This window comes from Lycorma delicatula, chromosome 10, assembly GCF_047948215.1.
Source record: "Lycorma delicatula isolate Av1 chromosome 10, ASM4794821v1, whole genome shotgun sequence".
Classification (NCBI taxonomy): domain Eukaryota; kingdom Metazoa; phylum Arthropoda; class Insecta; order Hemiptera; family Fulgoridae; genus Lycorma; species Lycorma delicatula.
Genome location: NC_134464.1, coordinates 24,977,589 through 25,004,899, shown reverse-complemented (window position 1 = coordinate 25,004,899; position 27,311 = coordinate 24,977,589). Strand labels below are relative to the sequence as shown.

At 30.9% G+C, this 27,311-nt stretch overlaps 1 long non-coding RNA gene across 1 annotated transcript in view; it reads right to left on the bottom strand.

Moving 5' to 3' along the window:
* Window positions 1-7,385: 7,385 nt before the first annotated feature.
* The window catches only part of LOC142331476 (uncharacterized), a 64,338-nt gene continuing 44,412 nt past the window's right edge, over window positions 7,386-27,311 (bottom strand). The window contains exon 3 of the long non-coding RNA XR_012758002.1: window positions 7,386-7,849. This is a non-coding gene — a long non-coding RNA (uncharacterized LOC142331476). The remainder of the gene's footprint in view (window positions 7,850-27,311) is intronic.

Below are 27,311 nucleotides of genomic sequence, written 5' to 3'. Positions count from 1 at the left end.
AGTGGAAGACCAACTAAACTAATGAATAGAAGCTGCTTAATATTTTGGATGCTATGTCCGAAAGTCCATCAAAGTCAATGCTTTGTTAAAAGTTAGAACAGCAGCAAGATATCGGACTTGCTACTGTACATAAAGTTGTAAGAAAAGAACAAACTTTTCCCCTACATAGTAATATGTGTTCAAGAATTGAAATGACTAAATTATTGTCAATGATTTAAACGTTTTATTGATCAAAATTCCGTAGGTGTCCTCGTAATTATGTTTTTTTATACATGAAGCGAGGTTTCATCTGGAAGGATATATTAATTCACAAAAAAATACGACTGTGCGAAAATTAACCCTTTATTACATGAACAATCTTTACATGAAGCGGAAATTGAAGTCTCTGCTACGTGAGTTGTGGGTCCAATCTTTTTTAAAAATACAGTTAATAGTTATCCTTATTGTGCTTCTTTCTTTTTCCTCTTTTAGCCTTCTGGAATTACCATTCAAGTTGTACTTCAGAGGATGAATGAGGATGATATGTATTAGTGTAAATGAAGTGTAGTCTTGTACAGTTTCTGTTTGATCAGTTTGGAGATGTGTAGTTAATTGAAACTCAACCACCAAAGAACACTGGTATCCACAATTTAGTATTTAAATCCATATAAAAGTAAATGTGTTTACTAGGACTTGAATGCTGGAACTCTCGACTTCGAAATCAGCTTATTTGGGAAGACATGTTCACCACTAGACCAATCTGGTGGGTATCGTTATTCATTAGTCAGTTAACAGAAGTGGAAATTAATCATGGTTGATTTCAACAATACGGCGCCACAGTGCTCATAGCTAACAGGTCAATGACTTTTTTACAAAATGTTTTTGGTGAACAAATTATTTTGAGTGGTTTGTAACATGCACAATCACCCATTCTGACACCCCCAGATTACTTTCTACAGGGGGGCAGTGAAACAGCAGCATACTGTAACAGACCAGTCACGATTTATGAACTAAAAACCGCAATAACAGCATATGTACGAGACATTCCAGTTCATCAGCTGGTTAAAGTGTTTGAAAACAAATTGAAATGTGTGCAGCATTATATTGATGTTGAGGAGGTCATTTTCAACACCTTTTATAAACTATTCCAGATGCTATATTATTCATTCCTTTAAAATAATGAAATAAAAATACAAAGCAATCATTAAGAAAGTTTCATCATTACACTTCCATAATTCCAGTGCACAGCAACTTTCGTAATGCTCTGTATAATAAAGATTCTCACTGAACACATCGACTCCCCTTTTATTAATAAAATTGTGAATTATTATACATCTTGCAATTGGTGATGTATAATTTCTTGACAGTATTCAAATAGTTTATGCCTTCTATTATTTGTATGTAGAATTCTGATACCTGTACTTGAAATATCAATGTCAATAAGTCACCTTAGAAATAAAAACTGTTTTCTGTATTTCTCCTAATTTTTAAGAAAGCAAAATCCAAAAGACTAGGTTCAGTTTCATACCATATTTGGTGTTCACTCAACCCTCAGCAGTATAATTTACAAAGGAATTTTCTTTGCTCACTCTTTTAAGCTAGACCTCTGTCATAATCCTTACTGACACATCAGTTTTCAATACTATCTAAAAAGGGTTTAGTTGAGGAACCTGGTGTTTGCTTGAAGAGAATGCATACCAGAAAAGTCAGTCCAAAATGTTTTATGTTTTTGATGTAATGATGACAGCATGTTGGCATCGAAGGTAAACTGTCTTTACAAGACTTTGATCTCTACTCTCTATTCATATATAACCAATAACGTCTTCTTAGTATAACAATAGAATAATGGTCTTATTAAGGTTAAGAGACAGTTCATACTCATTTGAAAACTTTGTGTTTTAATCCTGTTGGAGGATTAAGTAATCTCTAAGAGTTAATTTTGTCATACATTTTGACATTGTCAGCAAATTTGAATATCTTTGTACTTAGTCATTCCCTTTGTTATTAACAAATAGGATAAGTAATAGTGGATCTAAATTCAACCTCTATGGAATGCCAGAAGTCTCTACACACTAGCTATAGATTTCACCATTCCTTTACCCAGAAAAATTCTGCAAATACGAATGGATCCATCTTAGCACAACACCCTTATCACCACAAATTTCTAATTGTACAAAAGGATGTCATCAGGAACTGTTCAAAATCCTTCTTGAAGCCAAAGTAGATGGTGAACACCTGTCTAGGTGCTTTCAACTCTGGGGCAACAAAGGTATAACATATTTAGATTTGTATTGGTTGATCTCCTGGCTACAAAATCACATTGCCTTTGATCAATAAATCATCATCATTATCATACAGATAGCTTGTAGCATTCTTTGGCAAACCTTAACTACTACATTTAACTTGGTGTTAGGTCTACAATTAGAAATAGCATGCAAATCTTAGGGATACTGTGAGACTACTGCATTCTTCCAACAATAGGAAATTCACCATAACATTGTTTTAAATTAAATGACTCGGTTCTTTCATCTGTTACAACCCTGATCTGGATGAACTTTAAATAAATCCTCTATAAAGAATTTAACATATTTAAAAATGTTTGCAAGCTTTATTTTAAGCTTCTTAATCTTTATCTCTCTATCTCTTCTGAAGGAATCTTTTCTCAGAAAATTCTTAAGAGTTTCTTAATATTTCAATAGATTTCTTAAAAGTGTGAAATTATCATAATAAACAGCTAATCTGATTTTTTATTTTTATGCACTACTTCCTTACTCTTAAGTTGCTTAATGAGCTCCTAGAACACCAGGTAGGAAAAGTACTTGACCTTATTCTTCTTACAGGTACATATTCAATAATTCTTAAGAATATTTGAAAAGGCAATGGCAGCATCAATAATACTTGAGGAGGCATAGACCATACTCCAGTACATTTCCTTAACAGCATTAAACAAAGCCTGGTAGTCTCTTAGAATTATCATAAGCTTGCCTATTAGAATTAGTAAGGCCTTTTCTATTTGAATATGTACTGTAAGGTATCATGAAGTGCATCAGAATAAACAATATGTCTGTTTCCTTGTTCACATCTATATCAAAAATTCTGGGAAGCTGGATTGAGATAGACTGAGAAATAGTGCAATAGAACAGTCTAAATATGTTGCATAAAAATAATAAGAATAAATATAGATAAACACATAGAAAATCAATCAATAATTCATGTAATTAGGAAAAATATCTGTGTATTATAACAATAATATGAAAAAACCTAGAACTAAGAACTTTGTCAAATTATTGAAATAAGTTACAGCAACTACAAATAATTTTACTACAAGTTACTTATAATTGATAGCTTTACTTACTGATGAACTATTATCAACAACAACACCCACAGAATCTGGAAGATAATCATTTATTTAATCCAAGCACCTTACCAAAGAACTAATGAAGTCGGCTGCTGCAGTCAAAGAAAAAGATGATTCTTTCTAAATCTAACGTAAAGCATTCAAAAACCATTATTGGTTATATTACTAAGAAGACTTCCATTAAGTTCCTTAGTAACAAAGATAACATTCTGAAACAACCACCGATTCCTCCAGGAACTCACAGCCTAAAAACTACACTGGGCTTCATAATCAGAGCTTCTCCAAAACTTTTGTATGTAAAAAATAAAAAAAAAGATGTTTCTGAACAGTTTCAAGTTAATTAAAAGTATATACTCTATAATTCCATACTGGGGTGCATTATTCAAGCACTGGTCTAACATTATTTTATATTGATACAGACTCATTTGAATATGTTGTTTGAACATCTTGAAAAAGCAACAGACCCATAAAAGCAGTCCAAGGTTTCTCCTTGCTTTAGATAAACATGAAAAACATTCTCATTAAACAACAGTGTAATTCATTCATTAGTATTTTTATTCATGGAGTAATAAATATGAGACTAACAAAATTACTCCATATAAATGGAAGAGTGACATGAAAATGACTTGTTGGGAACAAGTAGTTAGAATCAGTCACATGCAATAAAACATTCATATGTTAACTAGCAAAGAAAGACCAACATGCAGTGCATGTGATAGACCACTTACTATAAGCATCTACTGGAAGAGTGTACAATATATGAAAACCTTAGAAAGAGGTATGAAACAAGAAATAATATTGCTGCTGATTTAGAAAATGGTAAAGAAGAAAAAATAGTTGCTTACCTACATGCCAGCAAATTACTAATAAATTTATGGTGAAGCCTTTGATGAAGTCAGTATGTGTTATATTTATGAGTAACATTATCGTATGCCTTACGTATGAGTATTCTCTACGTGGAAGTCACTTTACATCCAAACTGATTTCTCAAATTTACATGGTTCTGTCCAACATTTTTTGAGTATTTTTTTTCCTGTATGTTTAATGTTTTAATTTTATTTTGTGTTTTATGTAAATGTTAAAGCCCTTTACACTCTGTAAGTGTTGTATGTGTGCATTTTGTTTAAATGTTTCACGTAACATCTATTTCTGTGTTTTATTAAAATTTAAGGGCCTTATACACCCTCACATCTGACAAACCTGCTGGTGATTTTATCCTTTTTTTAAAGAATGTGATGAGGGCAATGATCTTTAGAAGTTGATGCCTGTATAAATAAAAAAAATAAATAAAAAATAATAATAGCAGTGTACATGTAAAATGTGCAGTTTTTAATTACATTAAATAACTTATTTACATACATTAAATACAATACAGGCCCCAGGCAACTGCTGAATTTAATGTATTTAATAGTTTTATCACTGGCACCTTTGACTAGATTTTCTGTTTCCAAGTAATAACTAGCAAATAAATCGAAATAGATACTTTCTACAGTGATTTTTTAAACCTTTTTTTTATCAAAAGTGGTTTATAGTATTGAAAACTGTCGAACAGTCAGTAAAAAGTAACTAATGTATAATAATATTATTCTAACAAATAATATTTAGTTTATTTGGACATAAGTATAATCAATAAATTCCAAAATCAAGTGTTCACATCATTACATTTTTGAAAATCAAGTGACTCACTCATGAATTAATTAACTTTTGGAAAAGTTATTTAATTTCATTATAACGTACTTTTTTTACAAGTTTTTTGATTATAATATTATTATATCAGATTCATAATTTGATATCTATTATCACATTTTTTAATATAGGTATAACCACTGATAAAAAGAATCAGAAAAAAGCTCTTTTCTTAAAACATTATTTATTGACACAGAAATTAATTCATTGAAGATCTAAATTATTATGCATATCTATTGCTCTAATAACTGTAATTTATTAACACCAATGGTAGTTAACGATTATATTTTTTTTATTATTTCTGAATCGGAATAATTGATAAAATCTATAATTTACAATATAAAAATCAACATTACTTCTATTATTATCATTAGTATTTTTTTTTTAATAACAATAATAAACAAAACAATAATTGTTAAAAAATCAGTTGATAATAAAATGAAGTGGAACTTATAAAAATAAAAAAAAATAAAAAATAAAATACAGAAAGAGAAGTAGCTCTAGTAACATGTAAGTGTAAGATAAAATCACAGAGAGATTTAGTTCTAAAATACCGTGAAAAAGTATAATTGTCTGAATCGAATTCATCCGAAAAATAAGAGTTATAAAAGATATATAATTTTAAAAATAAAGAAATGGGTCATACTCTCTCTCTCTCTCTCTCTCTCTCTCTCTCACACACACACACACACACACACACACACACACACACACACACACTTTGAAAACAAAAATTAGTTATCAGTGGCCGATGAGCCAAATCGATATCAGTGTGAGGTTGAACCAATTGAACTAATATTGTGTGGAAATAATGGCACAGTAACCTAAAAAGTGATAATTTACAATCTGTAAAACAAGTAACCAATGCAATACATTTAAGTATAATTGAGCTTGTTACTTTATATATATATATATATATTAATTTCATTTGTTTATTCCACAATTCATTGTCTTTGCATTCAGGCAAAGTTTTAATGACATATTTCCTTTTTATGGTGGATTGACTGACTGCCATATATACGTCCAAATTATACTACTAATCTGTAATGTATATGAACTGCTCGAAAGGTTTATAGTTCAGTTTAATTCATCTATACTGTATATGTATCTAAAAATTACAGTAGCAGGAAAGGGTGTCTCTTTGTAAAGTCTGAACTTATTTTTTAGTAGCCCTTTAATGTATAAAGGAAAATTTTGTTATTCATTTATGCTTGTTAAAGCAAAACCATTGATTCCATAATGTATTACTACTTTCCTAGGTAAAACTTACCTAAAGGTAACAAGTGGGTTGAGAAGTTGCTGCCTGGAATGGTCTCAAATCCTGTGGATGAAATTATTCGCTTGAATGGTTTATTGTTTTATGCTGCAGTTCCTTAATAGGTGTAAATGGGTAATCTATTTTCACCAACAAAATCTTTTTCTTTATCCTTGATTGCATCTTCCTTATTTTGATTTTTGTGATGAATTAGATCCACTAATTTCTTATTGATTATTTCTGACATCTGTAGGGGTTCAATAAAATCCAAGAGGGGACTGTTAGTGGATTTGTGAAGGGACTCTATATCCTAATTCTAATGGCTGAAGTTCTTGATGAAATATGCCTCTTAATCCAAGCTAAAGTACATGTCTAAATTATGTTATCATTTTTTGTCTTCATTTAACATTGCCTTAGTATCAAAACAATTTTTTTATAATAATGCATTAATCTTAATCTGACATGTTTTGTCTGTGAGGTTGGTAATGAAGAGTAGCCAAATTTTAAGCTTTTAAAATGACAAACCGAACCAAATTTAATACAGTGTTTTTAACTAATTACTTCAAAAGATTTTCAGCTGGTCTTGTATCTATCTTCAATGAGTGGTGCTACTGTGTTAAACATACATGTATTTAAAATGTGGTTTGAATTGTATCTATTCATAATTTAAAAACCTTATGAAGTAACTTCTTTAGAATTTTGTATTTATTAAATTTGCTTTCATTTATTAGTTGAAAAGTTAATGATTTTAAATAGCTTATTTAAATCTGATTTGCCTACTACATTTTAAATTTGTATTGTATTTATGAAATATACTGTGTTTTTCTGTCCCTTAAAGCTGTTTCTTATGTATTTTTTGTTTCTTGATATTTAAGACTAATATCTGAGTCTATTTTAATAGAACTTATGGCATACTTTTCACTTAAGAAAAACAGTAATCATATTTTTTTAATTTTTGTTAGACTTCAGATATGCTTCTGCACATATTTTAATGAGGGAGATGAGATGGATGAAATGAGTAAAAAATGTAGACCTTAGCCAGTAATTGAACCCAAGGTCAATTGATATAGACTGATAAGATAACTACTACATTAACTGGCCAGCCAATTATCTTACCTTAAATTTGGCAAGAATAAAATTTTAATCTTATTAGTGTATGTGTACTGAGGGTAGGAAGTGGCTACAAAACATGAAAAATATGACTATAGCAAACTGTAATATTCTTTTTTAAATTTTACACATCTAATATTAATTACATGTATATTAAATTATGTTGAGTACTATAATTACTACAACATGCCGGGTTGGTCTAGTGGTCAAACTCATTGTAAATCAACTGATTTTGTAGTCAAAAGTTCTCAGATTCGAATCCTAATAAAAAAAGTTGCTTTTATTTGAATTTGAATACTAGATCGTGGATACTGGTGTTCTTTGGTGGTTGAATTCCAATTAACCATACATCTCAGGTATTTTTGACGTGAGACTTTACAAGACTAAATCTCCCTCCACACATCACAAACAAGGGATGTGGCTGGCTACAGGCCTCGAATTCAGAGAGCTGCATGAGATATCTGGAATATTCATAAGAAAAGTAAATAAAAAAATTATTATATACTGATAATAAATTAGAGTGAGTAACAAGGTGAAGTTTATGAAGCAGGAATATATTGAATGATCTTTAAAATGTATTTTTATGTAATGATTAGAATAAAAATTTATTTATTTATTCAAGAAAAAAAATTGCATTGACTATAGAAATTTTTTAATTTTTAAACTGAGGTCTTATCTTCTCTCAGTGAGAAATGATTTTAATCACTTTACTTATCTTTTAATAACAGCTGAAGATAAGTAAAAAAATTGGTTTTGTTACAGAGTTAATAAAAAATGAAACTTTCTTCATTCATTAATTTGTACATTTTTTTAATCGGTAAAACATTCACCAGGTCTCAGAACTGCTATTTTAGACAAGATTTCTAAACAGTTTATTGAACTGTTCAGAATCTTAGGTGAGGTTGATTATGAGAGATTCTTCTATAAATTGTATGTAAGAAAGTTTGTATTCTTGTGTCAGAGAAAACGTTTGGCACTAGAGAAAATAATATTTACAATTTCTTCTTTTCTATCTAAATGACTCATTTGCTGAAAAAAAATTTCCTAATTTTTTCAAACCCGGAAGTTTTAGGTTCAAGTCCCTGTCAGGCATGACATTTTTCATATTATACAAAATTCATTAAAATCCACCATCGTAACTATTATTGAGCCAGGATGTTGTTACTGTGTATGAATAAACAAAAGAGTGAACCAGTGAAAAAATGTTACAATATGAAAAACACAACTGTACAATTTTTTTTTTTCTTGCTTGATATCACCACATAAGCTTGAAGTTTGTGCCTACGATATGGAAATGGATCTTTGTAGCGTATAAAAAATGCAATTCCTGATTGGGATTCGAACATGGGACCTCCGGATGAAAAGCTACCACTCCCCCATGGAAATCAACTGAATGAAATTTACATATACACAAAGATTGAAATATATATATATGGTTCTAGTGATTGAAGCCATCAATGGGCCAGTGAAACAAATTTGAATTTTATTAAACTTTGTTGCACTTTCAACACTATCACTTTCTTTTTCGTCTTAGATATCTGTTTAATGCACATCTCTTAATTCCTTACCCAGTTTGTGTTGATTACTTCTAAGTGCTGTAAAACTGTTGTTTTTCTTTAGGGTATTACAGATATTTTCTCCTCCTACTAGTACAAGAATTTACATTATTATGTAGAGATTTAATTTTTTCCTTTTTTTTGTAAAAATTTAACTTAAAAAACATATTTAAAAAAATGAATGTTTTCAATGCTAAAAGCAGTGTCAAATTATGAACTACTATCGATATTATTATTTCCAATCGTGACTTAGCCCCGACTTTCAAAATTCGAAATTTAAAGAATTAAAAATTACTATTTTTAATTTTTTACATTGGATTTTTGAATTTATTTACATTTTTTTCTAAATTTTAATTAAAATATGGTTAGGTCTATAGAAAATGCTACCGTATTTTAAATGTTCGCAAAAAATCGGATAAAAAAGTATTTTTACTGAACGTTGAGTTCAGGCTTACTGAAATATGAAGGATGTACATTCCTATTTACAAAACTTCTACCGATTAATAGTGTTAAATTTTGCGTGAAAATACTAGCATAACATTGGGATAATATCATAACTCTATAGTAATCCAATATTGTTCGTTGATGAAGACCAAAAAATGAAACATTTACAAATTATCTATGAAAAAATGTAATTTACTGTTAAAAAATATTTCAATTAATTTCTCCGCTAAAATTAAACAGAAATCAACAGAAAAATTTCCATTATAAAATTTTAAAAATTCATAAATACAATCACATAATCACACAATATATATATATTAGCATCTCCGTTCGAACTATATGTATATTTACGTTTCCCATTGCGGTTAATTTATTTTTTATTTTATGTTTTTTAGTAAAGTAACTACAGGCAGGTGCAGCCAGTCGTGTTGCACATATAGTAACACTGACTGTGTTGGTTTGGCCACCACGCCGTACAACAATGCACCCCCTGAATAATCGAAATCCAAAAAAACCCGAGAATGGTTTTTTCGATATTTATCTGAAGAGTATTTGCAAGCCAAATCTAGTGAATATCTTATTTAGTATAATCGGAAATGGGAAAATTTACAATCATTATTCAAGATTTTTTACCATTCTTCACCTCTTTCAAAGAGTTTTAAAAATCTAGAAATTGGTTTTTAGATATTCACATGAAGTTTAAACACCAAAAATCAAGTTGATATCTTTATTTCTTACCGAGAAATTAAAAACGTAAGTAGATTTCATTGTTATTCCATTTTAACCCTTTAAATTTGGAATTTCAAAAAATCCTTTTTAGTGTGCATATACATCATAAGAACGCGTATACAAATTTTAATCAATTTATCTACAGTAGTTTTTGTTGGGCGTTGATTATGAATCATTCACATGTTCTATTATACACAAAGGTTTCACGAAGAAATGAAGAAACCTTTAGGACATTTTACTGGTGAAAATAATGATAAAAATTCATATTTTAATGATTTTCCAGCACGATGGTGAAACGCCACATTTTTCTTTAGTAGCTAAAAATTACTTGATGCTAATTTCTTAAACTGGGTTACAAACAACTGGGAGCAAACGATTGGCCAACACGATTACCTGACTTAACGCCACTGGATTACTTTATTTGGGTCTATATGAAAATGATAGTAAACCGACAAAACGTTAATACCAAAGAAGAGTTTACTCATTAAAGTCCAAAATGCTATTGAATTTATACGAAACAATCCTGAGATGAAACCGGAAATATTTTACGTCGGGCAGAGACTGTTGTGTACATTATGAAGGAGGGAATTTCAAATAATTACTGTCATTGAGCAACTTTGAACAATTACTGTTATTCTTTTACCATTTATAATTTCATGTTTTTTATTTTTTTGTTTTGCTATATCAAGAATAATGCTTATTAGATACAGGAAGAATAATACGATTTTCTGCCTATTTTTTGTCTGTTTTGCTTAAATAAAAAAACGAGTTTTAAAAAGTTTTATTTACTTTTTATTAAATGCCGGCCGGGATTTCAACACAGGACCTCGGGGTAAAAGGCGCAGACGCTATTACGTCTCCACCATTAAACACTAAATATTATTAGTCATTTAACAAAGCTATTGTACAATAAACCTAAAAATCTTGTTTTTCGACACCGAATTTTGTGTTTTATGTCGGATATCTTAAAAACTACTGGAGTTACAGTTCTGGAAATCTGTTTCATCCTATTTCCCAACTCGAATTACGTAAGAATCCATCAACTTTTTCCCGTAATTTGGGTCCCAAATCCGAGCGAAATCTTTCGCGAGTCGTAACTCGAAAACAAAGCGTTTCCAAACCTACATTTATACGAACTTTTTTCATTATTTTCACCAGTAGAAATATCCTGAAAATGTCTCCGTTTCTTCGTGGAACAATCCGTATATAAATATAAATTCATGTCAAACTGAATTTTCCTCTTTTTTGAATTCATTTATAACTAACTCACGATTGTTTTAAAAATATGTCACTCACGGGCATATGAACCGAACAATAGTAATCCGCCCTCGATCCATTTACTTAGATCATGACAATAACGAATATTAGACTGTAAATCATCTTCAGAAACCTTTTTATTTCTACTTTCTCTTTTTTTGTAATTGTAAGAGATTACATGTTTTTGAGATGAAAATCTTAAGGATTTTTATGCGGGTAAAAATATGTTTATGAGAGTTCCGATGATAATATTAAAATTTCTTAACAGCCATATACTCGTGTAGTTATGACTGGTGTGAGTATATGAGTAATTGAACAATATACAGTTTGAAAAATACTTTTCGTAGTGCGGTTGAAAAAATCTATGTAGAAGATATTGTATTCATATATGATTATTCAGAATCTCATATGTCATATATATATATATATATATATATATTTTCAACAATAAGATGTAAAAATACCATCAAAATTGGTTTAATACACTTTTCTCTTTATTATATTGTCCTCAATGAAAACATTTTTCTTTATTATTCCGGGAGAAACTACAACATGCGCGCGCGCGCGAGCACACACACACACACAAGAATGTATGCATATACTTGTGATATTTATTTTCTGAAAATATTAGCAATATATATATATTTATCAGAAAATTTTGATGTTAACCCAAAAATAAATTTTTCTTAAAAAAAATTTAACATCTATATATCAAATGTATCTTTATAAATTTGTCTATTATATTTAAATCAATTCTAATCAAATTTCTGTTAGCAAAATTATCATCTTTTTGGGTTTTGGTATGGTTTGGTATCTTTAACGATCTATCTGTTTGATTGCAGTTAAGGTACAAATTATTGTAAAAGGTTAGCCTAAATACTATTAATGCTAGGTTAGAATTATCTAATAACCTTGTATCAATCTAAAGAATGGAGTCCCATACATCAATAACAGTTTCTGTTGTGTTATTTTGAATAAAAACAATATTACTTTTTCTGTTAAATACAAATGAAATGCTGTGATTCAGGGTTTTTTCTTTTCTTCTTTTTCTCTTTAGCCTCTGAAAGCAACATAAGGTGAACCAACATGAGTGAGGATGATATGTAAATGAGGTGTATTCTTGTACAGTCTCAGATCGACCATTCCTGAGATGTGTGATTAATTGATACCCAACCATCAAACAACATCAGTATCCACAAACTAGTATTCAAATCCATTTCAAAGTAACTGTACTGTGAGTCCAAGCATTAAGTAACCAAACACTGTGATTCAGTGCTTGGAGTGAAAGTAAAGCAGGTTTAGTGAGCTATGGTTTTTTTTTTTTTTGTTATCAGATATTTGATTGGTTTGATGCTATTCTTTGGACCTAACAATAGTAATTTAGTCTATTCTATTCTATATTAATGCTTTATCTTTAATATATTTATTATTTTCTACAGATTTAATTGTATGTTTTACAATATTATACATTACAGTATAATGTCTTCTCTACAGTTTTTATTTCACTGTATTAACAAATTAATTAAAATTTGGTGTCTAATATAACATCATATCAACCTGATCTGTTTACAAGATCTGTCACAAATTTCTCCCTTTTTTTAATTCATCTTACAATCTCTTCACTTCAAATTTGTTTGAAACACCTAATTTTCAACATTTTCATGTAGCACTGCATTTCATAAGCTTCTATTCTTTTTCTTTCTGTTTTTTTCATTCGTCCATGTTTAACTACCACGTGCACTAACCTAAAAATAAAATTTTTTAATAATTTCTGTTTACTTCTCAGATCAATATATATGAAACTACTGAAATTTCTCTCTTGCATGAAAATTCTCTTTGCCTTTGTTAATTGCTTTTGATGTCTGGTATACTTTATTTATCCTTTCAAATTTTTCTGCCTAAATAATAAAGTTCTGCAACTTTTGGTACGCTGTAGTCCCTTATTTTTCTCCTTCTGTTTCATTACTTTTGTTCTAATCTTATTAATTGAATAGCTCTTCACTTTTATTTTTTACTTCTGTCAAAAGAACAGTGTCGTTAACAAATTTCAATGTTTTTATTGTTTCTCTGTGGATAGATATTCCACAATCAAATTTTTCTTTCAATACTTGTTTGTCTTCTCTGCATGCAAGTTAAAAAACAATGAGAATGGACTGTATTGTTGTCTCATTCTTTCAGAATCAGAGTTTTCCTTTCTTCATTTTCTACTCGATGACTGCTTATCAATATCTTTTGTAATGTTCCATTAAAGTTTGTAGTCTTTCATTAAAATAAATTTGACATCTTATCTCTATTTGATACTGTATCTCGTCTCCACAAATGTGTCTTCTTAATTTATAATTATTAAAAAAGGTGTATGCAGTTGCTAGTTACTTAGTATTCACTTATTGATATTTTTTATTAAATGTTCTGAAAGCTTCTTTCATTTCTTTCTATAATCTTATCTTCTTTATAAATATGATTAAATCATCCAATTTTTTATGTATCTTTTCTATTTCTTCATCATTTACTGAAGAGGTTGGCACATAAACCCAGATGATTTTTATAGGGTTAGTTTAAAAATGTATTCTGGCAAATAATTTTTTTCTGTGCTTTTTGTAATAACATCTCTTTTCCCGTACGCTTATTATACGTCTACATTTCCATTTTCTAATTTTGTATTAAATATTCAATAATTAACTGAACAAAAATCTTGTTCATCTTTCCATTGCACCTCAGTAATTCATGATAAATTTATCTTTAACCTATCCGTTTTTTATTTTAAATTACCCTCCTTACAACACTTATTTAATTTTCAAACATTCCATTCTCTGATTCATAGAATGTCTTAATTTTTATTTCTTGGTGACCATGTCTTGAGAAGATCACATTTGGATATAATCAGGCTGATTATTTTACTTCTGGAATATTTTACTTGAAAAGATAGCAACATTGAATTGAATTTAAATAAAAGAAGAGAAATACATCTCTTCAAAATACAGCTGAATTTTCCACTCCTTTCAGTCATGCAGTACTTAGATTTAATTTATGTTAGCTTCAATTTTATAGTTCAGGCTATATTAACTATTAATTTGTTGGTACCCATAACTGAAAGAGCTGCTGACCCTTTTAGGTAATAACTTCTTCATCTGTCCTCTGTACAGACCTTTTACGATCACATACTTTACAAGATCTGCTAGTCAGACATACTAGTTTCTGTCTGAGGTGTTTGTTTATTTTTAGGCAGTCGATACCCATTCATGTAATTTTGTCTACCTTTTCCCTCTTAGACAGTACCCCACTGCCTCAGCTACTGTCACTTCTGTCAGTATCATGTAGTAGTATAGATGTGAATATTACTTTGGATCATTCCTTATTAGCAGCTAATTTTCATTTTAATGAAATTAGTAAATAATTTTTATATTTTTTCCCTGTATTTGATCCAAGGACCTACTTTGTTGCCCGGAGTTAGGTTTTAAATTAAATAGAGTAATGACATCAATCGTATTTCTATAACCAGGGAGTTCTTTTAAAAGAATAATTTTGAAATTAAACAAGTCAAACATGATCAGGAAAGTAATTTTGACTGATCCAAATTGATTATATCTGTAAATGATGAAATGTTTTCATCTACTAATACAATGAGAATCTGGGGACTTTCTATTATATTAATATTTATAACAAACATATCGAGCATTTCTGATTGATTTTATCCTAGCATTTGATTTACTGAGCTCATTATTGTATTACATGAACAAATAGAAATAAAATTAATGACAAACTACTGGTGTATATATGAAAGAATATTGCATGGAATTGACCTATGAGTATAGCAAATGAATTTTATGTCAAAGAATTTTTTTTTTTTTTAAATGCTATTACACTTATTACAGTATATTTTATTTGCATACCACAATGCTTTTCTTTTACAACAGCATATTCCTTATATGTTATCATCTATACGTGAATAGTTATAATTTTTAGAAAATAAAAATTACCCACTTCATAGTGAAATCAATGCAGAATATCGCAAATACAAGATTGTTATAAATTAACAGACACAAGTAAAAATTATTTTTAAATAAACTCTAATTCTGCACTTTTTATTGAATATAAGAGATAATCTTTCTAATAGCATTTTATATGTTGAGTCTAAATTTATTTATCCATTTTTATTTTGTTTATATGCTGTTGAATTTTAATAATAAGGTAATTTTAAGTCGTAAGATTTTGTAAATAAATTTATTTGTCTTCCTACATTCAAAGTATCAATCAACACTACAAGAAGAGTTTTTAAAAGGAACTAAAAAAAAAACACTCATCGATGATGGTAAAAAAATTGCAGTAATTCATTTTTAATAAAAAAAAAAAAAAAAAAAAAATAAGAACGAGTTCATTTGTGGAGAAGCATAGAACGATATTATTTGAGTGTAAGCCGTCGAACCTAGAAGTCGTTTGGTTTTCAATAAAGAAAAAATATTTTTACTCCGTCGAAGATAAATTTCTTTACGTCTCCGATAATAAATAGTTAAGATAAAAAAAGAAATGAAGGATTAACAAACTGCAGAGTCCTGAATTCGCTTATCTTAAATAAACGTATAACGCGGTGTGTAGTAGGGGTAAACTGGTCCGGCTATAATCGTAATAATTGAGACTCGACAGTGAAAAGTGACCTTGAAACCTTGAATAATTTTTCTTGTAATGGACGTTCATGTATATACTTTCGCTCGCTTTTTTCGACATAATTTTTTTTCTCGTGTTTGATTACCGTTATTATTTTTGTTGTTTTTAATCTATATATACACAAACACTTTTTATGCGTTGAAATACAATAAAATAATTCACCGAATATAATAGCCTGTTAATCTATCTTCCTTTCTATTTCTAGTAGTTTTTACTTTTAAAGCGAACAGTACATCATTCAGTAGCGTTCACTCGTTATGTTCGCACAGTGTTTTCACCATTAATATTTTAGATTATACACCGTATTATATACTGAATGGGATGTTATTGTTATTATTTACTGTCGCTATGTCGGTGTGTAAACAGAGTGAAAGTGAAATAAATTTTACGCTTCAGTAATCTTTTGTGATCTTTCGATTAAACGCGATGTTTGTGTCGTAGCCTACACACAAAAAATCCTTTGTTGTTATTTTAATCCATCGATGAACGGTTAGCATTATTGTCGATTAGCTGCTAGTACAACTTATCTATGATTCTAAAAAGACGGGTAGAAATTCGAGTTAAAGTTAGATTCAATCTGTTTGGATCCGCTCTCCTTAATCCTAGATGCCTGAAAATTCTGTACGGAAAATCCATAATGATGGGTACAGGACAAAAGATTGACGGAACAGGCGTACTATTAAAAATTTTACTTTTAGAAATTTAAAATATTCGATTAATTTATTTATTTTATATTCGAAATTATTTATTCGATTAATTGAAATACTGTGACAAAAAATACGTATTTTTTATTCCAATCGATCTGTGTATAATAATGATTACAGCCTGTATAAATTTATTTAAAAAAAATTATAATATACTAGCATTTCCCGTCGCGGCTTCACCTGTGCTATAAAAGTATAAAAACCGGAAATAATTTTTTATTTATTACATGTGGGCACTTGGTCTCACAGTTATTGCTAATCACAATTTATAACATATTTCTTAAAGGTTGAACTCGATTTTGAGCCGAGCGTATACGTTGTTCTTCAATTCTTTGAGAACGCTCTGACATTGATTCACGTTACCTATAATCATAAATTCTAGTAATTCTAGGAGTTCTATCAACAATAGACTTAGAAATTATGAAAATATTAATATCAAATTGAAATTCGAATCCATGCTGATTATCTACATGGCTTACTCTGATGGAACTTCTTAGTTCTGGATATAAAAATCTACAGAATGAAACTTTACTCGCGTAAGGTTGAGTTCTTATGGCTCTCCGCCAGATCAAAAGTTCAAATCGTAGTAAAGGCAACTTACTTTTATACAGATTTAAATACTAGATCGCGGATACCGGTATTCTTCGGTGGTTGGATTTCAATTAACAACACATCTCAAAAATGGTCGACCTGAGACTGTACAAGACTAGATGACACTTCACTCATATATATCATTCTCATTCAGCCTCTGAAGTTAATACCTTACAGTGGTCCAGAGGCTAAACAGACAAAGATAGAAGGGTCTCCACCAGATTAGATAATGGCATTAAATTTAGTGAAAGAAGTTCTAGTTATTTATTTATACATTAAAAAGATAAAAAAATAATAATTTATGTAGTAATGAGTGTATAGTGGATTTTATCAGAGTGAAAGAAGTTTGATCTGAGACAAGGAGGTACCTTTACAATGTAAGAAAGTTATACATAAAGACTACTTTGTACCAATTCTTGACTACGCGGCAGAAACCTGTACAGGAGGCAGAAAGATGTAGACTCGAGTATAAGCAGCAGAAATGAATTTAAAAAAAAATTATGAAGGGATAGACTAAGGAGTAGTATGATTAAAGAAGAAATGAAATTGGGAAACCTTGTCGAGTCGAATGGAATATCAAATCTCAGGTGGTTTGGACATATTGAAAGGATGGGTGAGGAAAGATTAAGATGCTGCATGCAGAGGGAACAGGTAGAAGACTAAGGACTAGATCAAGAATAAAATGGATAAATAAGATGATGAAAGAAATGCACAAGAGAGGGGATGTGATGAGAGTAATGGAAGAAAGATGGTTCATAGATCGAGACAGATGAAGAAATTTTGAAGGAGGCCCAACCAGAGGATACTTGGATTTAATGGGAACTGAAGATTGTAGTGATAATGGTATGTAATGAGATTGGTGAGATTTGAAATAAACATTACGGGGTTCATGAGAATGCTACTGTAAAAATTTCGTAATGATTGGTTCAACAGTTTTCGCGGTTATTGGAAACAAGCGAAAAAGACGTTAGTCTCTTCATGTAATAGTGAGATAAATCGATATAAAATCGACCTCAGCGATATGATCGGTTAGATAGTTATCCGAATATCCGTAGAAGTGAACAATAGAATAGGCATTTTTAAATATAATTACAATTTTATATTAGATATTTTTCTAAAATATTTTTAGGAAGATGTAAAGTTTAGCTTTAAGATGCCTTTATTATTTTACTGGGTAACGTGTAAGCACGTGAAACATTGACCGATGGTAATTGATTGTTTTGAAATGATGTTTCTTAATTTTATTTATTTATTTTTTTGTTGATTTCGCCACATAAGCCTAAGGTTTGTGCGTGGGAGATGAAAATGGATTTTTTGTAGAGTATGAAAAATGCCACGCTTAACCGGGGGATTCGAACTGGGGACCTCCGGCTGAAAAGCAGAGACGCTATCACTCCGCCCCGGAGATCGGCATTTTGAGCTCCGATATGAGATTTCTTCCGTCACATTCTTCATTAACTCAGAGGTGGCGTATCTGCAGTCCAAGCCTATCGAAATGAGTATAATATTGAGTCATACAAGTGACATCTTCGATCTATTGAACACAGGAACTGGCTGCAAGTTAAACATATTACTCTTACAAAAATCAGTTCTGATCGGTACATCAACTGCTTTCACAGAAGTAAGAAAGACAGGAAAAATAGTGTAAAACCGTAGATTAGTGTATTCATTTTTATAGGAAAACTATGCGTTGTATGCTTCGCCTCCGTCGAGGAACGGAACGCAAGAATAGCGGGAGATTTAAGTATCTCCTTACTAATCGCAGAACCTGGACAAGAGTCCCTTGCTGCTGTGTCTTTCTTTTAAACGGCGGGTAATTATTTAATGGTGGTTATATCTACGTGCTATTTTTCGACGGAATTAATAATTGCCATCCTTTAGACCGGCTGAGTATACATCGGGAGTGACTTTGGGAGACAAGCCGCGTGTGTGCTTCGTTCTCCCGGGGGAATTTCCCTTCAGTCCGTTCCCTGAACTCCTTTCGGTGCTAAAGACTTCCGGCCCTACAGGAATACGCCTCCTGGGGGTCCCAGTTGTTGGAGGGATGCAATGCACTTCCTTCGCCGGAGGAAATCGCATGTGCTGGCAGTGACATAATTGTAGCTCTCAAGGTCAAAAGTTAAAAGTAATTTAAAACACTTTCGGGCGTAAAACGTCGACCCACCGGGTTAATCTAGTGGTGAACGTGTCTTCCCAAATCAGCTGATTTGGAAGTCGAGAGTTCCAGCGTTCAAGTCCTAGTAAAGGAAATTACTTTTATACGGATTTGAATACTAGATCGTGGATGCCGGTGTTCTTTGGTGGTTGGGTTTCAATTAACCACACATCTTAGGAATGATCGAACTGAGACTGGACAAGCCTGCACTTCATTTGCACTCATACATATCATCCTCATTCATCCTTTGAAGTAATACCTGAACGGTAATTCCCGGAGGCTAAACAGGAAAAATGAGGGTGTAAAACGTCGCAATTATCACCTGTACCAGGTAGTACTAAGTCACCCGTATGCAATTCGAAAAGACGAAATAGAATAAAAGTGATTTAATTTTTTTTTTCAAACGTTATAATTCGAAAAGTTTTTCAGGGCCACGGCGCCGGTTTAGGTTAACCGTCATAAAATTCGAATCGAGAGGTGAAAGTGGAACACCGACCACGAACTTACCTTAGTACCTTTAGTCCTTCGGCGTTTATCTCTTCTTAACGTTTGTCTTTCAACGTTATACGTATGCCCGTAGTTATATAAAGGACTAGAATTTAGAAAATAGTCTTTTTATTATTTATAAAGTACAAAACGTTACTTTTTATCGAATTTTTTTGTGGCCACGGCTAGCTCTGAGGATTACCCGATATAGAGGCTCCACGCTTATCATTATTCGACTCTGCGTCCCGCCATTTACGGTGGTTCGTTTAATATGGCGTGAGCCCTTTTCCTTGCACACTGCGTTGTAGGATCCTTTCGGCAGATGCCAATGCTCACCCACCGGGTAGTGGTGAACGCGTCTTCCCAAATCAGCTGATTTGGAAGTCGAGAGTTCCAGCGTTCAAGTCCTAGTAAAGCCAGCTATTTTTACACGGACTTGAATACTAGATCGTGGATACCGGTGTTCTTTGGTGGTTGGGTTTCAATTAACCACACATCTCAGGTATGGTCGAACTGACAATGTACAAGACTACACTTCATTCACACTCATACATATCATCCTCTGAAGTATTATCTAAACGTAGTTACCGGAGAATAAACAGGAAAAAGAAAGATGCTAATGCTCAGACACGGCAGTCCTCCCAAAGAGTCTGCGAGCCTGGCTACACCCACTCCCGATACGGTTTTTATGCCTGCACTCAGTCGAGGAATATCAATTAATTTTTTTTTTGTCTTCATCATTTGACTGGTTTGATGCAGCTCTCCAAGATTCTCTATCTAGTAGTAGTCCTTTCATTTCGATATACCCCCTATGCAAAATTTTTCCCTTCTACCTGTCCCTCCAATATTAAAGCGACTATTCCAGGATGCCTTAATATGTGGCCTATAAGTCTGTTCACTTAATAAAAAGACTTAACATTGTTTCTTGAATATGCTACACAATTTGGGTTAGCGCTAGACCAGAATCAAATTCAATCGCTTTATTAATGTTTTCATATAAAATGCATCGATTGTGCCATACTAGCACTCAAATTATGTTGTTCTGCGTCACCCTTGTTAACCTGACCTTGAGTATATGAATGAATAATGCCGAGCGACTTTTCCGTTTACGTTGTTTAGTTACGTCGAATTTGTACTCAAATTACACCCCGCTAAAATTGTTAACATTAGTAGGAAACATGATGTTCGACCCTGAGAGATGAAAGTAATAAGTCGTGATTGTTGATAGCTTGTAGGAATAATATCAAATAAAAATAAATTTGAAAAGCTAAGAACATGGGAGAATGCAAGAGAATCTATTCTTGGGGAAAAATGGAGTACTTTCAATCCTACTGACAAACAAGGTAAAGGTTGAGTAAATAAAAAATACGGTAAAACTATGTAAATACGAAAGATGAATGAACGTCAACATTTTCAATCTCGAATGGAAATAGTATCAGTTTTTAATAAGATGATAACATAACGAAGAGGTCTATAGATACACAAGAGTCACTGGAGTGGCACGTGTGGACAAAAATATGATTGTCACGCTTCGTACTCGAACGATCGAGGCATGTCGCGGTCGAGTAGCTATCCTACAACCTACATTGGATTTGCCACCAGGAGAAAACAATTTACAAGATATTCTGAGATCAGAGAAGAAAACCAATTAGTCGTAATTTTGTAGATTTTAATTTTTTAAATAATAAATAAAGATGTACTAAAAACATCTTTTCGCTATTGTTGTTGTAAATCTTTCCTCTGAATTGAAAACTTCTCTAAATAGTATATCCGATTAATAAAAACAGATCTTGTCATTAAGTAATTCCTGAAATGACACTTCAGTTATCGGATACAAATGAAAGAAATTATCCAGGTATTTCTTACTTTCTTGGCAAACAATTTAAAACTGGCCTGTCTCCGTCTTGTTCTCATGAAAGGAATGAATCCAATACTTTTTCTCTTTTTATCTTCTAAAGCTTCGTAAAAGAAAATTATTTCTACATTAACTATAACCAAGAATAATGACTAACGTTTACTGAAAACAAATTAGAACTCGGTTTAAACCGATCGAGCAGATGAAATTTTCGTCTAGTGCAGCGCTCGCCTTAAAAATGTATAAAAAAGAGAATGATTTGATTTCTGTATTTGTTACTACCACCGTATCATCAAATTGCATTCGTTGACAATAACGGTAGCCGTCATATCTGATACTTGGTGATTATTTTATTTATGACATTTTTTTAATATTTGCAATATATATATAGTCATAATAAAAAATAACAACGTTTTTTTAATTTATGTATTTTTATGAGTTTATGAATAAACTCCAAAACAAAAATTAGATGAATCTTCATTGAACTCTTTTTTATTGTGCACTTAAGAGTTTATGAAATATTTTTTTATTTCAAAAAAGTTTAATATTTTTGTGAAAAATTCAAATTGTTTTCTCTATAAAAGCTACTGTCATTTTATCGAATAGATCGGATAATAAATTTCAATCGAATTCAGTTACTTGAACCTATGACGCGCAAGGATTCGATCGATGTTTTTCACCTTTCGCTGAGAAAGTGCAAGCTCATCCATATCATAACGTTAATAATACTAACAGTTGACACATTTACCACCCGCAGCGCTAGTGTAGCGCATTGTTTATTAACTAAAGTACGTACCGGGTTAAAGAATATAAACTTGTAATCTATGTATTTTAATTGTCATGGAGAAAATTATTATTAAATATAAGTCTATTGTCGAAGCTATCTTAGAGAATATTATCTTATCGCATTTGTTTCCTTCTCGTATCTTATTTTCATCTTTACTATGAAAGGTAGGGCATAGAAATTAATACGCTTACTGAGGAGCGTGCAGAGAACATACACGTATAATCGATTGAATGAATATCTATTTTTTTTTTTTTTTAGATCAAGAAGCCGATAATAAAAATAAAAAACCTATTATGGAAACCGATAACTAATCAATAAACTCGGTCAGATTTTAAAATCAGTGAATATTTACGTCAGATGACTCGAATTTTTTAGTCGGTTTTTATTTTTTTTTATTCTGATATTTGTTACTCCAAACGATTGTGGAAACCGCTTATAATTTTTTTTCCCGAGAATAATATTTGATAAGAAATATTTTGCATGAAAATATAAAAGAAAACCTGAAGATGTTATTGAACTTCCCTAATAATTAATAAAGCTTAAAATTTTTGACTTTCTGTAGGGATATTCTTTACTGAGTTATTAATGAATTATTTTTGCTCCTTTAAACAATCTTAGTCTTTTTTTTTACATCCATTTTCTTAATATTATAATTTCTTTTAAATATTTTCAAATAGTCAAAATTATATTTTGGGCTAGAATAATAATTACAGTAATAATAATACCGACAGAGAAACAAATAGGAACCCTCCGGGTTGGTCTAGTGGTGAACGCGTCTTCCCAAATCAGCTGATTTGGAAATCGAGAGTTACAGCGTTCAAGTCCTGGTAAAACCAGTTATTTATACACGGATTTGAATACTAGATCGTGGATACCGGTGTTCTTTGGTGGTTGGGTTTTTCAATTAACCACGCATCTCAGGAATGGTCGAACTGTGATCTGACAAAGACCTACACTTCATTACACTCATACATATCATCCTCATTCATCCTCTGAAGTATTATTTGAACGGTAGTTATCGGAGGTTAAACAGGAAAAAAAGAGAAACAAATAGGAAAAGGAAACCAAAGTAACATAATTATTAATATAATAATTAGTATAATCTGGAGGATTTATCTATTCCGAGTAAAATTAAATTTAAGTAGAATTTACGAGATACATAAAAAATTTAATTAAAAGAGAAATAAAGTGGAGGTAAAAGAGACTTTAATGAAATAACTAAAGAAAAGCACATTTATGTAAATTTTTGTTTTCCTAATGTGTACGTTGCAATCTGTTCAACTAATGAACAATAAGCAGCTTCCCCCCTTTTAATTTGAACTCCCCCATACTTTTAGAAAAATGTAATAAAATCAAATATTTAAATAATAGATCATTCCTGAAATATAAAACAAATTAAAAACAATATAAAACATATCCTCCGCTACACTTCTCCTTTACAACAAACATATGAATAAAGTTCTAATTATGCAATATTTTAGAAGTAACAGTAAAATTTCTGTAAGCCTATAACTGATTAAGAACTTAAAAATTTATCTATATTAAAGTCGATGAAAAAAAATTATTATTTAGAATATTTTAGGGTTCTTCTACTGAAGACTAAAAATATCCATGCTATAATTCATAATGTACATTTAAATTATGTAATAAGAACAAAGATGTAAAATTTCAGTGTCTAAATTCTATTTTTTTTTTAATAATAAATTTGAGTTTATAGTTTATAATTTATAGTTTATTTGATGTAAATTTGAGTTTATAGCCAAGATAAGACACTATAATACGGTGATCAAACCGGTAGTAATGTATGGGAGTGAAACACTGGGTCAAATCAAGATAGCATCGAGAACTGAAAAATTAGCCAAAATAAAAAGAAGGATCGTAAGGATCTGTATTGGCGGGGTAAACTTGGTGGAAGGAAAGTGGAGATTACTCCCAAACTATAAAATCTATGAGGTCGTTACACCAATTACAGAAGAAATAAGAAAGAAGAGAATAAAATTCTTTGGCCACCTCTTGCGTTTGGAAGAATCAAGGAAAAGTAAACGACTCTTGAAAAGAATGCTAAAGCTAAAAACGCAACCGGTGTGGCTCACTGAGGTGCTTCAAGACATCAAAGAAGCAGGTATTGCACTGCAAGATCTCAGAACATGATCTGGAAATTATGACAACTTGCCCGGTGTTAAATTTGCAGAAAAGCCTAAAAAGAGAATGGGGACGGTTTGGACTGAGGAACGGAAAAGGGATTTTTCCAGGAAAATGAAAAGAATATTGGAAGATAAGAAAGACTAAACATAAATGACTAATTGATCCTTCCGGGCCGTAGAAAAAAAAAAGAAAAAAAATTGAGTTTAGATGTAATAATGACGCAAATTTTATAACAGGGATCCGTTCAGAGTTATTTTTAATATCACAACCATAAAAATATTTGGAGCAAAGGTAAAATATAACGTTAAAAATACAATAATTTTGTATGATGTTTTGATGTGTAAAATTTCATTTATACTTCTTATCCTGATAAAAAATACCAATTTTTAATTATTATGCTATAAAGTCAAAAAAACGATAATTAGCCTGGTAGAAATTGTAATTAGATTATTATAATAACCTATTACAACTATTACATTAATAATTAATTCTTATATATAATAATATAATATTATATATATATTATATAATATATAATATATTCTTATATAATAATTAATTCATTAATAATTTGATTTTCTTTTTAATATTTAAATATCCTTCTGTTTTAGAACAAACAATCTTTAAAAATGTTTTTACTTTTAAACATTTTTTGTTATTATTGTTTACTGAGCGTTTATTTTCTGAATGCCGTAAAAGTGAATGAACTAATTACTTTCCTGTGAAGATCACCGACCTCTTAGCGACTAATAATTACGCGGCTACTTCAGCTACACCAGTGCATACGCATATATAACAGATACATCGTCTATTTAAAATATATCTGTTAAACTCATCTACGAAATAATTAACAGTAAATATTTTCAACCAACGAACAGTCGTTATTGAATTCAATATATATGTGTGCAAACATTTTTTCTCTTATATCAATTTTGTAAACCAAATGCAAGATTCCAAAATGGCGACAAAACTAACTTTTATAAATAAATCTTAATAAATTTATTAATAAATAATATTAACTTTGCGTATGTAGCGTGAGAAGAAGTTAGAAATGAATTAATAATTGAGAGAGATCAGTAATAATAATAAGGATATTCTTTCGGGAAAGTCTTTCTAGGTTTTTCATGGAACCCACCGGGTTGGTCTAGTGGTGAACGGACCTTCCCAAATCAGCTGATTTGGAAGTCGAGAGTTCAGCGTTCAAGTCCTAGTAAAAGCAGTTATTTTTTTACCGATTGAATACTAGACCGTGGATACCGGTTTTCTTTGGTGGTTTGGGTTTCAATTAACCACACACATCTTAGGAATGGTCGAACTGAGACTGTACAAGATTACACTTCATTTACACATACATATCATCCTCATTCATTCTCTGAAGTATACCTGATCGGTAATTCTCGTTGGCTAAATAGGAAAAAGAAATGAAAAGACTTTTATTTAATTTCACTGACAACTGGTTATAGGATTATTGTTTTATTATTATTTTTACAGAAAAATAATTCTAATCGTTTGCTACTGATTATTTTTTTTGCTTTGTTTTTATTGTAATTACACACTAATGTTATAGAAATACAGAGCGTTTGGAAAGTCGCTGAGCAGTATGTTTTAGAATTATGTGGTGCATTCTATTCTTTCATCGTTAGGTTGGTTGCCCTGTGGATTCGTTGCTCAGTATTAAACCAAGACATCAGTTGTTGAATTGCGATTGAAAGTGCTCCGTTTCGTTTATCGGATCAATAGTAACGAGAAAAGTAACGGTTCTTTCGGTAGAAGAACGTCTTTTTTTTCGTTGAACATGTCTTTGGTGAGGGTGAAAATTATACTACTTTAGTGAAGCATAAGTTTTTTTAAAAAATGTCCAAATACTCCTGTTCCTCACTACAATGCATTTCGAATTCTTATCGAAAAATTTCTGGTAAAAGGCTCTATTGAAGACGCGATCGAAGTGAAAGATCGCCAAAAATAAACGAACAGAAGCTTCTTGATATTTTGGATGGTATGGCCAAAAGACCATCAAAGTCAAAGCTTAAGTTAGCATAGCACCAACATATCGGACTTTCTACCGCACATAAAGATCTAAGAAAAGAACTGCATCTTTTTTTTCCTTACAAAGTAATGCGTGTTCAAGAAATGGAACATATATCATAACAAAAGATTAAATTGCTGTCAATGATTTAAACGTTTTATTGGCCAGAATTATCTTTGACATTACGTTTTTTACAGATAAAACATGGTTTCATCTGGAAGGGTATATTAATTAACAAAATACACGACTGCGGTCGACAACTAACTTGAATAATTAACATGAATAACACGGAAAAACTTTACAAGAAGCGAAAATTGGACTACGGGTCGGTGTGAGTAGAACGCGCATTGTGGGTCCAATCTTTTTTTGAAAATACAGTTAATTGATCATTATTGTGCTGTTTTAACAAACTTCATTAGTCAGTTAACAGAAGTGGAAATCAATCACGGTTGGTTTCAAAAAGATGGCACGAAATCGTACACGGCTAACAGTTCAATGACTTTTTTACGAAATGTTTTTTGTGAAC